Below are 11473 nucleotides of genomic sequence, written 5' to 3'. Positions count from 1 at the left end.
AAGTCTGCAGAAGCTGTGTTTTTCCAGTGATGTAATCTAATTCAACAAGTTTCACCCTTCTAGACAATGCAAGGACAGAAAATGAAACTCAGGGAAGATTTCTCAAACATCAGTTGTTTCAAGCTTGACTTGAGCAGGAAACAAGACTGCAGTCAACTGCAACTTTGAAAAAATCAAGGTACTGAAGTACAAATAAAATGTTGTACACATTTTTTTTTTTTTTTTTTTGCGGTACACGGGCCTCTCACTGCTGTGGCCTCTCTCGTCGCAGAGCACAGGCTCTGGACGCGCAGGCTCAGCGGCCATGGCTCACGGGCCTAGCCGCTCCGTGCAGCATGTGGGATCTTCCAGGACTGGGGCACGAACCAGTGTCCCCTGCGTCGGCAGGTGGACTCTCAACCACTGCGCCTCCGGGGAAGCCCAAAATGTTGTATACTTTAAAATAATTATTAACAGAGAAGTTAGTTAGCAAAATAAACTTTCTAGTAAAAAAAAAAAATATGGAGGCTGCTTTTTATTTCACTCACTCAGAGAGCTGGCTTACTTCCACATTCCAGAAAGCAAACTAAATGTTCTCAAAGTAGATAGGAGGTACTGCCATATAACAGATAAGTGCCATGGAATTTAGAAAACAGAGAGAACAGTGCTACAGCAAATCAACAATAGAAACATGTTTCCATAGTTCCTCTCAAAGGCCATAAGTGGGTGTGGTTATGTTCCTAAAACTAAAATCATCATTGGCCTGATAGCTAAGCCCAAAAAAATCTCAACAGGGTATACTGAAATTTTTTCTTTTAAGGGAAAACTGCTGGTAGATGACTATGAATCTTGCAAATTTTTGTACAATTCAGTTCTTCTGGAGGACAGTTTTGTTAAGTTCATCAGTGATTTTACTGCTTGGAATCATTACTGAACCACAAATGGGGGAGTCCAGGGAATCCTCAAGCTGCATGACAGAAGTAAGAGCGGCTCCTGTGCATCAGAGAGACAGTATTTTTGCCAATAACATAGGATGCTTCACCAGAGGTATAACTGTAATTTTCTATTGACTTATCCAGGGGATATCATTTATCAATAATAGCTGGCCAGAAACTTCAAATAACAATCACTTTCTTCTATCCTTCCTAGCTAAACTTTTTGAAAATTTATTTATTTTAAACTTCTTCACAATTGCTTTTATTTATTTTTTTCCTCGGCCACGCTGAGCGGCTCGAGGGATCTTAGTTTAGATCTCTGACAAGGGATTGAACCCAGGCCACGGCTGTGAAAGCGCCGAGTCCTAACCACTGGACCACCAGGGAACTCCCCTTGAAAAAATAATTTAGATTCACTTCTTTAGCTCCTTTGCACTCTGGCTTCTAACTTATGTTTCACTGAATGTTTTCACAAAAGTCCCTAATAATCTCTTTAATACCAAATCCAGTAGGTTCTTTAATGGACTCCTCTAAAGCATATGAAACTGCTAAGCATGTATTCCTTAGCTACGACAACACACCATTCTTCTCTCACTTCCTCTACCCAGCCCCCATAATCATCTGTTCCTTTTCCCCCTGCTTCATATCAACATTTCCAAAGGTTTGTCCTCAGGACTCTAACCCTTCATTCAATATCCTCTTTGTGGGTGACAATTCAACCTATTTCTTCAACTACTATTTATAATGAAGCTTCCCCAAAGACTGAGAACGTAGGTAAAACTCAATGCCATGTTTGTGTTTCAGCTACTCAATAAATGATAGCCTAGCCTAGAATTCCACAAAGATATACAGCTGCCCTTCAGTTTCTGCAGGGGATTGGTTCCAGGAGTACCCCCCATGCATACCAAAATCTGCAGATGCTCAAGTCCCTTCCATAAAATAGTGGAGTACAGGGAACACAGTTGGCCCTCTATATCCACACATGGGAAACCCAAAGATATGGAAGGCTGACCGTACTCAATATCCAACTGTACAGTGAATCTATACTCACTTGACAGTTGCCTCAAAGTAAACAGGACCAGAACAGAACAAAGTCCTTCCCGTCAATGTGTTATCTGTCCTGTATTCTCTGCATCCACGGTATTACCATGACTTCACTTTTCAAACCAGTAACCTGTGAATTCTCCTATGCTATCCTCCCTTAGCCCCCATCTCTACAAGTTCTATAGAGTCTACCACCTTGATTACCTCTGTACTTTACTCTCAGTGAGACTGCCATTTCCTTAGTTCAATACATTTTCATTATTTGTCTGGATTACAGAAGAAACCTAAATGATCTGCCTCTTGTTTGATCCACCATCAATTCTTCCTCCAAAGTGCTGCCAAAGGCCAAAGCCGAAACCAGACTCTAAAAGCACAAATGACTCCTCTACCTTTGGCCGATAAAATTAAAATTTCTGACCTCACCACACAAGGCTCTCCATGACCTGGCTTCAGCATCATCTCTTGACATTCCCCCTCACTTGCACTTCCTAAAATGCTTCCTGGTGTTTGGCATTACCTGCCTTTATGGAAGCTCTTCCATCTGCCTTGGACACCTACTCTTCATACCTTTGCCTGTTTCTTAACCCTGGATGTGCCTCAGACTCACCAAAGGAACTTGGCAAAAAAAATTAGCAAAGGCACATGGTGAGATACCACTGAGAAAATTCAGATGCGTTCTAAAAAAGACTCCACCAGTACGTCTGATAAAAAGCCAGATTTGGGGGACATCCCTGGTGGTCCAGGGGGTAAGACTCTGCACTCCCAATGCAGTGGGCCGGGGTTCGAGCCCTGGTCTGGGAACTAGATCCCACATGCATGCCGCCACTGAGAGTTCACAAGCCACAACTAAGACCCAGCACAGCCAAAATAAATAAATAAGTAAATATTTCGGGGGCGGGGGCGGGGGCGGGGGTGGGAGGAGCCAGATTTGAGAACTACCTCTGAGCATCATCATGCCTGGAGGCTTGTCTGACTCATTCCCTCCCTTCCAATCTGTCTTTGATGACTTTTTTCTCTATCCCCTCAGGACTTTGTACATGGTCTCTATCACTGCATTTACCATGTTAGGCTGAGCTGTTTACTTATCTGTCTCCCACCTACAAGCTCCATCCTCAGCAATTCTGCGTGTGTTAGGGGGCAAGGATCCGTTCTGTATTTTTTTTCTTTTGTCTTACTTCTCAGTGCTTGGCACATATTAAGTGCCTGAAAAAAAAGTCTTAAATGTCTATTTAACAAATAACTGCCGACACTTCCCTGGTGGCACACTGGTTAAGACTCCGTGCTGCCAATGCAGGGGGCCCAGGTTCGATCCCTGGGTCTGGGAACTAGATCCAACATGCATGCCACAACTAAGAGTTCGCATGCCACAACTAAGGAGCCCGCCTGCTGCAACTAAGACCCAATGCAACCAAATAAATAATAAAACATGTAAACATTTAAAATTTAAAAAAAACAAATAATTACCTGGGGTAATGGCCTACAGCGAAGCCATCCTTTCAGTCGAGATTCCTGGGTTTATTTGAGAATGGGTGAGGATCTGCATTCATATATAACCAGACTCTGGCCCCGAACATTTCTGAAAAAGCAAAACAAAACAAAACTGAGGAAGTGGTTTTTAGACTCGCTCTCTCACCTGGGCTTCACATCAATCCTTATAAAGAACCACCAAATATTACCATTTGATGACAGGGCTCAAGCTCCCAGAGGTTAGACAACATGCCTGTGGATCTAACAAGGAATGAAGAAACAGTGCAACTGCCATTCTGACTCCACAGGGGGAGTGGCTCCACGGGGGACCTCGTCCCCACGCTGGGGACAGCGAGGCACTTTGTCATTAAGTCCCGCAATTAGCAGGTGAGTTCAGCCCTACGATCGTCAGTAGCTAACACCTCTGCCGCTTTGACTGACCAGCCAAGGGTTCTTCTTCCTTCGAGCCTCGGGCCCGATTCCTTCTGGGCCACACAGGTCTTGGCACATCGTCGCTCCTGGGAGGTGGGGAGGATGGCAAAGGGCCCTCTGGCTGGCTGTCAGCGCTCCATCGCCTTCAGGTGGGGCAGGGAGGGCTCAGGTGGCCACTCGGGAGGGGCACACTCTCCAAAGGCACGAACCCCAGCAGGAGAAAGCAGGGGGCGCCGAGCGGACAGAGACTTTCTGTAGTGAGACACCCCACTCACTCCCACAGAAACTACGCAGCGCCCAGACTCAGAAGAGCTCACACGGGACGGCACTGCAGACGACGCGAAGGGAGAGGACCGGAGGGCGCCCCAATGGGCGCCGCAACTGTCCTGAGGGACGCGGCCGAGCTCACGCCGCCCCTACGCCACCTGCCCGGGCCTCACACGCTGCGACGGTTACACCGTGCGCACTCCCACGCTCACCGGGCCAGCAGCCGTGAGTTCAACGCTCTCCTCACCCGTCTCGGCCTCCCCCCGGCCGCTAAGCAGCCTCCGCCTCCGTGCCTCAACTCAACACTCGGCCGAGAACGGAAGTGCGGGCCTGCGATCAGTCGCCAACATCCGTAACTGACCACCCAACCGAAGAAGCCCCGAGCGCAGGACCCGCCCTCTGCGTGGCGTCGGCCATCCGCAGGCCCCGCCCCGGCCGCCGCTTTCTTGTTTTGGTGCCCCGAGGGGCGGGGCGTGGGAAGAGACACGCCCGGGCTCCGCCTGGAGGCCGGGAAGCCCGGCGTGGCGTCACTTCCGGGCTCCCAGGGCCGCCCAATCAGGAGCGTCCGTGAGGGTCGAGGTCTGGGGAAAAGCTTGAGGCCGAGGTTCCACCGCGGCCTTGACCTGGATTTCTCCGGTAGCGGCCGCCCACCGATGCGCCCACCCCGGGCGACCTGGACGCTTACCCGGCTGTCTTTTCCGCCCAGTCCTTTTTCTTCCCTTTTAGACGCCTCAGGAGTTTCAGCAGGGGTGTTACGGGTTGCGAAGGAATTGTTTTTCTCTTTCGATTTCCTTTAGAGACCTAAAATATAATATGTAATCAACACATACTTTGGGGGAAGTATATACTTTGTATCATAGAAAAGGGATACATTAAGTATTGGAAAGAGGAAAAACAGTACAGAATATAACAGTAAAACCCCCTGGGAAGCCTACCCATTTTTTTTTTCTTTTAACGCTTACTGCTGACTTCGACGATGAGGCGTCACCACTAGCTTATACTCTAATAGAGGAGACAGAAAAACAAATAATTACTAGTTCTGATCAAGGCTCTAAAGGAAAGCAGAGGCTGAGTTAGGCCCGATCCAGACCGGTCAGCCAGCGACGATCTTACTGAGCAGAAAACCCTAACCAAAGAATGAGAAGGGGTGAGCCAGGGAAGAAGTGGGCAGGGTCCTGCTGGAGAACATTCCAGAAAGAGGGCATGGCTTATCGGAAAGCCCCAATGCCTGTTACGGAAATTTAACAATCCCAGCGGGAGGCAAAGACTGTTATTCTCGTTTCTAGATTTTTCTCTGTCAGGCAGACTGTGTTGGCCAAATTCAAATCCAGTGTTTAAATACGAAAGTTACAAAACTGTGCGGAACTATATTGCACTATAAATTGGGTAGGTATCCTTTTTTAAAATAATATTAATACTTTTGTAAAATAGGGATCTGGCTGGCTATTAAAAAAAAAAAAAACTTTTTCTGAAAGAGAAGATGGAAAAAAATCACCGGGATCTCTATTTCCCTGAGATAACCATTTTAATGTGTATCCTTGAAGAATGTATTACATACGTTTTTATTAAAGTAGCCATGAAAGGATATTTATAAAATGCTAAGCTACTCACCACAGTGTAAGAAACGGAATATTACCGTGAATCCTGAACAGAGGGGCTCCTCCATTTTACAGGGTAGCTTGGGCTAGGGACACACAGAAATGTTTTAACTTCTTATAAAATCAGAAAAACAAGTGGAATATTACGTTGAAGAAAATCTTTTAATATTTACCATTTATTTGTCTTTATACCAATACAGTCATAAAATATAAATTTTGGTATTTTTAAGGAGGAGAGTGCCCCTGAAGGCAAAAAGTGCCTAGGGCCACTGAAGCCATAATTTCATCCTGCTTTGGAGCCCGCTGTGGGTCTTTCCTTATAATATTACCACATTTGTCTTTAATCTGTAAATATTTGAAGCTTAGCGTGTTTTTGAGCTTTATCAAATTAGACTGAATGCATTTTTCCGTGAATTGCTTTTTATACTCAGAGATTCATTGACCCAAGGTATGCTCAGGAGTTGTAGAGCCCAAAGTTTACACAACTTGAGGGGTGTCTTTAATATTTATTTGAAATGAATAGCACAAATTACAAATTTTTTAAATGGGCAAACCCCACAAATACTAAAAATTCAGAAAAAAAAAATTAAGCTGCAAACACAACTCTATAAAAGTTATATCTTTGGGCTTCATACACTTTTATCTCAGCAATGAGGTTGAAGATCATTTTCTATACAAGGAACACAAATGTAATTCAGTCTCTTTTCTAGTAAGATTGATGAAATTTTATTGTGTTTATGAACATTTCAAATTAATACTTCGTTTGATAATATGCACATTTTAGGATTGTCAAGTTTAAAAAATTTGGATCAAGCCTTTTTTCACAGATAAGCTGTAAGAATTCAGAACACATAAAGTTTCTGGTGTAATGATTGAACCTAAGTACTTGGAATTGATAACACATTACTACTAGGTTGTCATAGATTTTCTCATTTTTAGATACAGATTGTGAGTTTTATATGTCAGTATTTTATGTCAAAATTTCAGTACTTTTTCCAGTTTGATCATTTGACTCATTACTCATCATTATTTGGATCATCAACAATCCAAGAACATGTTACACATTATTTCTATTTGAAATGGATCTGTTCTTAATGAATTACTAAAATATTTGTTATATTATAATTTCTATTGACTTCATCATCATTAACCTTCATTGTAGCCTCTTACTCCATTATTCTGTCAACTTTATATAATTTATATACAATTATACACAATAAGTACACATTTTAGGTGTATGGTTGAGAGATTTTAACAACTCCATAATTTCATGTAACCATCTCTAATCATGATATAAAACATTTTCTTCCTGCCAGAAAAGTGCCCTTGGGACACTTGGCAGAAAATCTTCTCCCCATTCACCCAATGGAAACATTGATTTGACTTCTATCAACATATCTATCATCATAGATTCATTTAGACTATTCTAGAACTCTATCAATGGAATTATACACTATGTATTCTTTTGACCATCTGCTTTTGTTCAACAGGAAGTGTATGAAGTCCACAGATGTTACTGTATGTATCAGCAATTCATTTTTATTGCAGAGAAGGGTATCATTCAATGAATACACCACAATTGGGTTTTTTTCTTTTAGTCATCTACTGATGAATATTGGGTGGTTTCAAGTTTTCCACTGTTAATAGATAAAGCTGTTGTGAACACTACTGTACAAGTCTTTTTATGCTCATATGTTTTCATTTAACATGGATAAATATGCAGGAGTGGAATTGCTGGATTACAGGGTAGGTGTGTCTTTAACATTACAAGAATTTACAAGCCATTTCCAAAGTGATTTTACCATCTTCAATTACCATAAACAAAGTATAAGAATGCCATTTGCTCCACATCCTTGTCAATACTATCCCTATTGTAAGTATTTTAAATTTCAGTCATCCCAGTGGGTTAAAATGGTGCCTCATTTGTATTTCCCTAATGAATAATGATGTAGAACATCTTTTCTTTTCTTTTCTTTTGTGGAATGCGGGCCTCTCACTGTTGCGGCCTCTCCTGTTGCGGAGCACAGGCTCCGGAAGCACAGGCTCAGCGGCCATGGCTCACGGGCCCAGCTGGTCCGCAGCATGTGGGATCTTCCAGGACTGGGGCACGAACCCGTGTCCCCTGAATCAGCAGAAGGACTCTCAACCACTGCGCCACCGGGGAAGCCCTAGAACATCTATTCATGTGCAGATTGAGAATTAGTGTATATTCTTTGTGAATTGACTGAGCTTTCAGGCAGAGCACAGAGGATTTTTAGGGCAGTGAAAGTACTCTGATATTAAAGGACTGATACAGGTCAGTATACATTTGTCCAAATCCATAGAATGTACATATCAAGAGTGAACCCTAATGAAAACTGTGGACTCTGGGTGATAATGACGTGTCACCGCAGGTTCCTCAGTCGTAACAAATGTACTACACTGGTAGGGAATGTTGATAATGGGGGATACTATGCATATGGCGGGGGGCAGCAGCGGGTATATCAGCAATCTCTGTAGCTTCCTCTGAATTTTGCTGTGAACCTAAAACTGCTCTGAGAAACTAAAGTCCTTTTTAACCTTATGGTCAAACAGCTCAGACGTTTGAATGGAAATGGCAGGTAGGTAGATTAATATTTTAGCCTGGAGTTTGGGGGAGAATCTGACCTATAACTACACATTTGGGAGCCATCAGCACATAAATGTTATTTCGAGGCACCGGGAGAATGTGAAGAGTCCAAAAAGTCTCGAGGAACATGAGCATTTAGAAGTTGGGGGCAGTTGGGGGAGTGTAGCAGAAAGTGGTAATTGATTCTACCTGTATAGAATCAAAGATAGCTAATACTGGGCTTCCCTGGTGGCGCAGTGGTTGGGGGTCCGCTTGCCAGTGCAGGGGGTGTGGGTCCGTGCCCCCGTCCGGGAGGATCCCGCATGCCGCGGAGCACCTGGGCCCGTGGGCCATGGCCGCTGGGCCTGCGCGTCCGCAGCCTGTGCTCTGCGGCGGGAGGGTCCGCAGCGTTGAGGGGCCCACGTACCGCAAAAAAAAAAATAAAAAATAAAAAAGATAGCTAACACCATGGCTTGTTTGTATGGTGATAACAATGCAGAATAGAGATGACAATTGGGAACAATTGTCCACATGGGTATTTACCCTTTCAGCCATTTAAGGCAGGTTGAGCTAAATCCCAGCTCCAGACATGAGCCCAGATGGGTTGAAGACCATCCTATTTTTTGTGGCTACAGTGATGGCTCAGAGTTGGGCACAAGCTCTAATTTGGGCACTGGGAACGAAACCCAGGACTTAAGCAAGAGCTATTGTTCTCTTCTCTGAATGGCATCCTCTATTTAAGTAATAATAAGGATGCTATAACATGGGGCTCTATGAAGGCACCCCTCAGGACCAAGGGGCCCCTTGTGTGGATTGAAGATGAAGTGGACTCTGGAGAAGGGAGAGCTGAGAATCAGCAAGAAAACACATTTTGGGGACTCCGAGTAGCTGGATCCATCCTCTCCCTCTGGATTTTCAGTCTGAGAGTCCCCAGATTCCTTTGAGCTATCTGAGTCTCATTTTCTGGCACTTGCAAGTCAAGACTTCTAACCTATAAACTCACAATCCCACTCCCCGGAGAGAACCACTGTCAACACTTTGGGTTTAATTCCTCCGTTACTCTGTAATGCAACTCTATTTACACATTTTTTTTTTCTTTTTTGGCTGCACCACGCGGCATGTGGGATATTAGTTCCCCCAACAGGGATCGAACCTGTGCCCCCTGAATTGGAAGCAAGGTGTCTTAACCACTGGACCACCAGGAAGTCCCTATTTTTTTTTACTGTTACAAAATTAAGAAGATAATATGTACACTTCTGAATGAAAAACAGTATATATTTTAGTTGATGATACTGTTTACCTTGTATGTTAAACAAATCTATCACTATCATTATTTTTTTAATTTATCTATTTATTCATGGCTGTGTTGGGTCTTTGTTGTCATGCGTGGGCTTTCTCTAGCTGCTGCGAGCAGAGGCTGCTCTTTGTTGTGGTGCGTGGGCTTCTCATTGCAGTGGCTTCTCTTGTTGTGGAGCACGGGCTCTAGGAGCGTGGGCTTCGGTAGTTGTGACACACAGGCTCAGTAGTTGTGGCCTGCGGGCTCTAGAGCGCAGGCTCAGTAGTTGCGGTGCATGGGCTTAGTTGCTCTGTGGCATGTGGGATCTTCCCAGACCGGGGATTGAACCCATGTCCCCTGCATTGGCAGGCAGATTCTTAACCACTGCATCACCCGGGAAGTCCCTCATTATCATTCTTTAATTACTGCCTAATATTCCATTCTAAGAATACACCATCATATATAGTAAATTTCCTATGAAAGAACATTCATTTTTCTAGTTTCCATATTATAAATGTGCCATTCTTTTCCACTAGTTCTATTATTTCTTTAGGTCCTAGAAGTGAAATTGCTGGACCTCAGAATATGTACATTCTTAAGGCTTTGATGTATTCTACCGGATTGTCCTCCAAAAGGAACATGTAATTTATATTCCCATCAGCCTGAAGATTGGTATGTTTGACAGATAGAAGGAGGTGACTAAAGGCAAGATGCTTATTAAAAAGAAAATATTCATTTGTTCTGGGACTTCCCTGGTGGCGCAGTGGTTAAGAGTCCGCCTGCCAATGCAGGGGACATGGGTTCACCTCCTGGTCCAGGAAGATCCCACATGCTGCGGAGCAGCTAAGCCTGTGCACCACAACTAATGAGCCCATGGGCCACAACTACTGAAGCCCACATACCTATAGCCCGTGCTCCACAACAAGAGAAGCAACCAGAGTGAGAAGCCCGTGCACTGCAATGAAGAGTAGCCCCTGCTCTCCGCAACCAGAGAAAGCCTCTGCAGCAACGGAGACCCAACACAGCCAAAAATAAATAAATTAATTAATTTTTAAAAAGAAAATACTCATTTGTGCCCTGAATATTTATCGAGTGTCTATTATTTGCACAACACCATGATAGGTGCTGTGGATATACTGGTGAATGAGGACTCCTAAACTTGTTTCTCTCTATTCTTCCTTCTCTGATGACGGCAAGCTTGGAAACATGTCTAGCTTTGTGGATGAATTAACCAACATCACACAGCATGATGCTACACTCAGGAGACAAGGGTGCTGCACCTTGGCCCAGAGGGTGGCCTCACTGTATGGGATATTGCTCACCCACACCTTCCTTTCTATGTTCTCCCCTGTACAGATGAGGCTAGAAGCCTGGACACTTTATTCCCCTTGCCAGCAAGGGAAGTCTAACAGAGGCAGTTTTTCCAGAAGCAATGGAAGAGACTGCTGGATTCTTTGTTTTTTCCAGTTAAACACCAGAAGAATTCTGTGACTGGCTTTGAGAGGGCATCTTGTATGAAAAATACTTATCTTTGAACACTAGAATCACACTCAGGAAGATGAGATACGCACACCATGACAGGCACATGGGAACCGAAACCAGCTTCCAGGAACACAAACGTCCCTGTACCACTTACCTAATACGCACACACACTAAAATATACATCTAAACAACTGAAACACAGAAAAAAATGGCATGCATTCTTAAAATTGTTAACATTCTCTGTTTTGCTGAATGCACGTATAGTTGAATCCACACCATGAAAATGTTCATTGGGGAATTCCCTGGCGGTCCAGGGGTTAGGACTCTGCGTTTTCACTGCCGAGGGCCTGGGTTCAATCCCCGGTGGGGAACTAAGATCCCATAAGCTATGTGGCACAGCCATAAA

The sequence above is a fragment of the Mesoplodon bidens genome, assembly GCF_964165515.1.
Source record: "Mesoplodon bidens genome assembly, chromosome: Y".
Lineage (NCBI taxonomy): Eukaryota > Metazoa > Chordata > Mammalia > Artiodactyla > Ziphiidae > Mesoplodon > Mesoplodon bidens.
The sequence above is the reverse complement of the archived record's forward strand: the minus strand, read 5'-3'. Positions refer to the sequence as shown.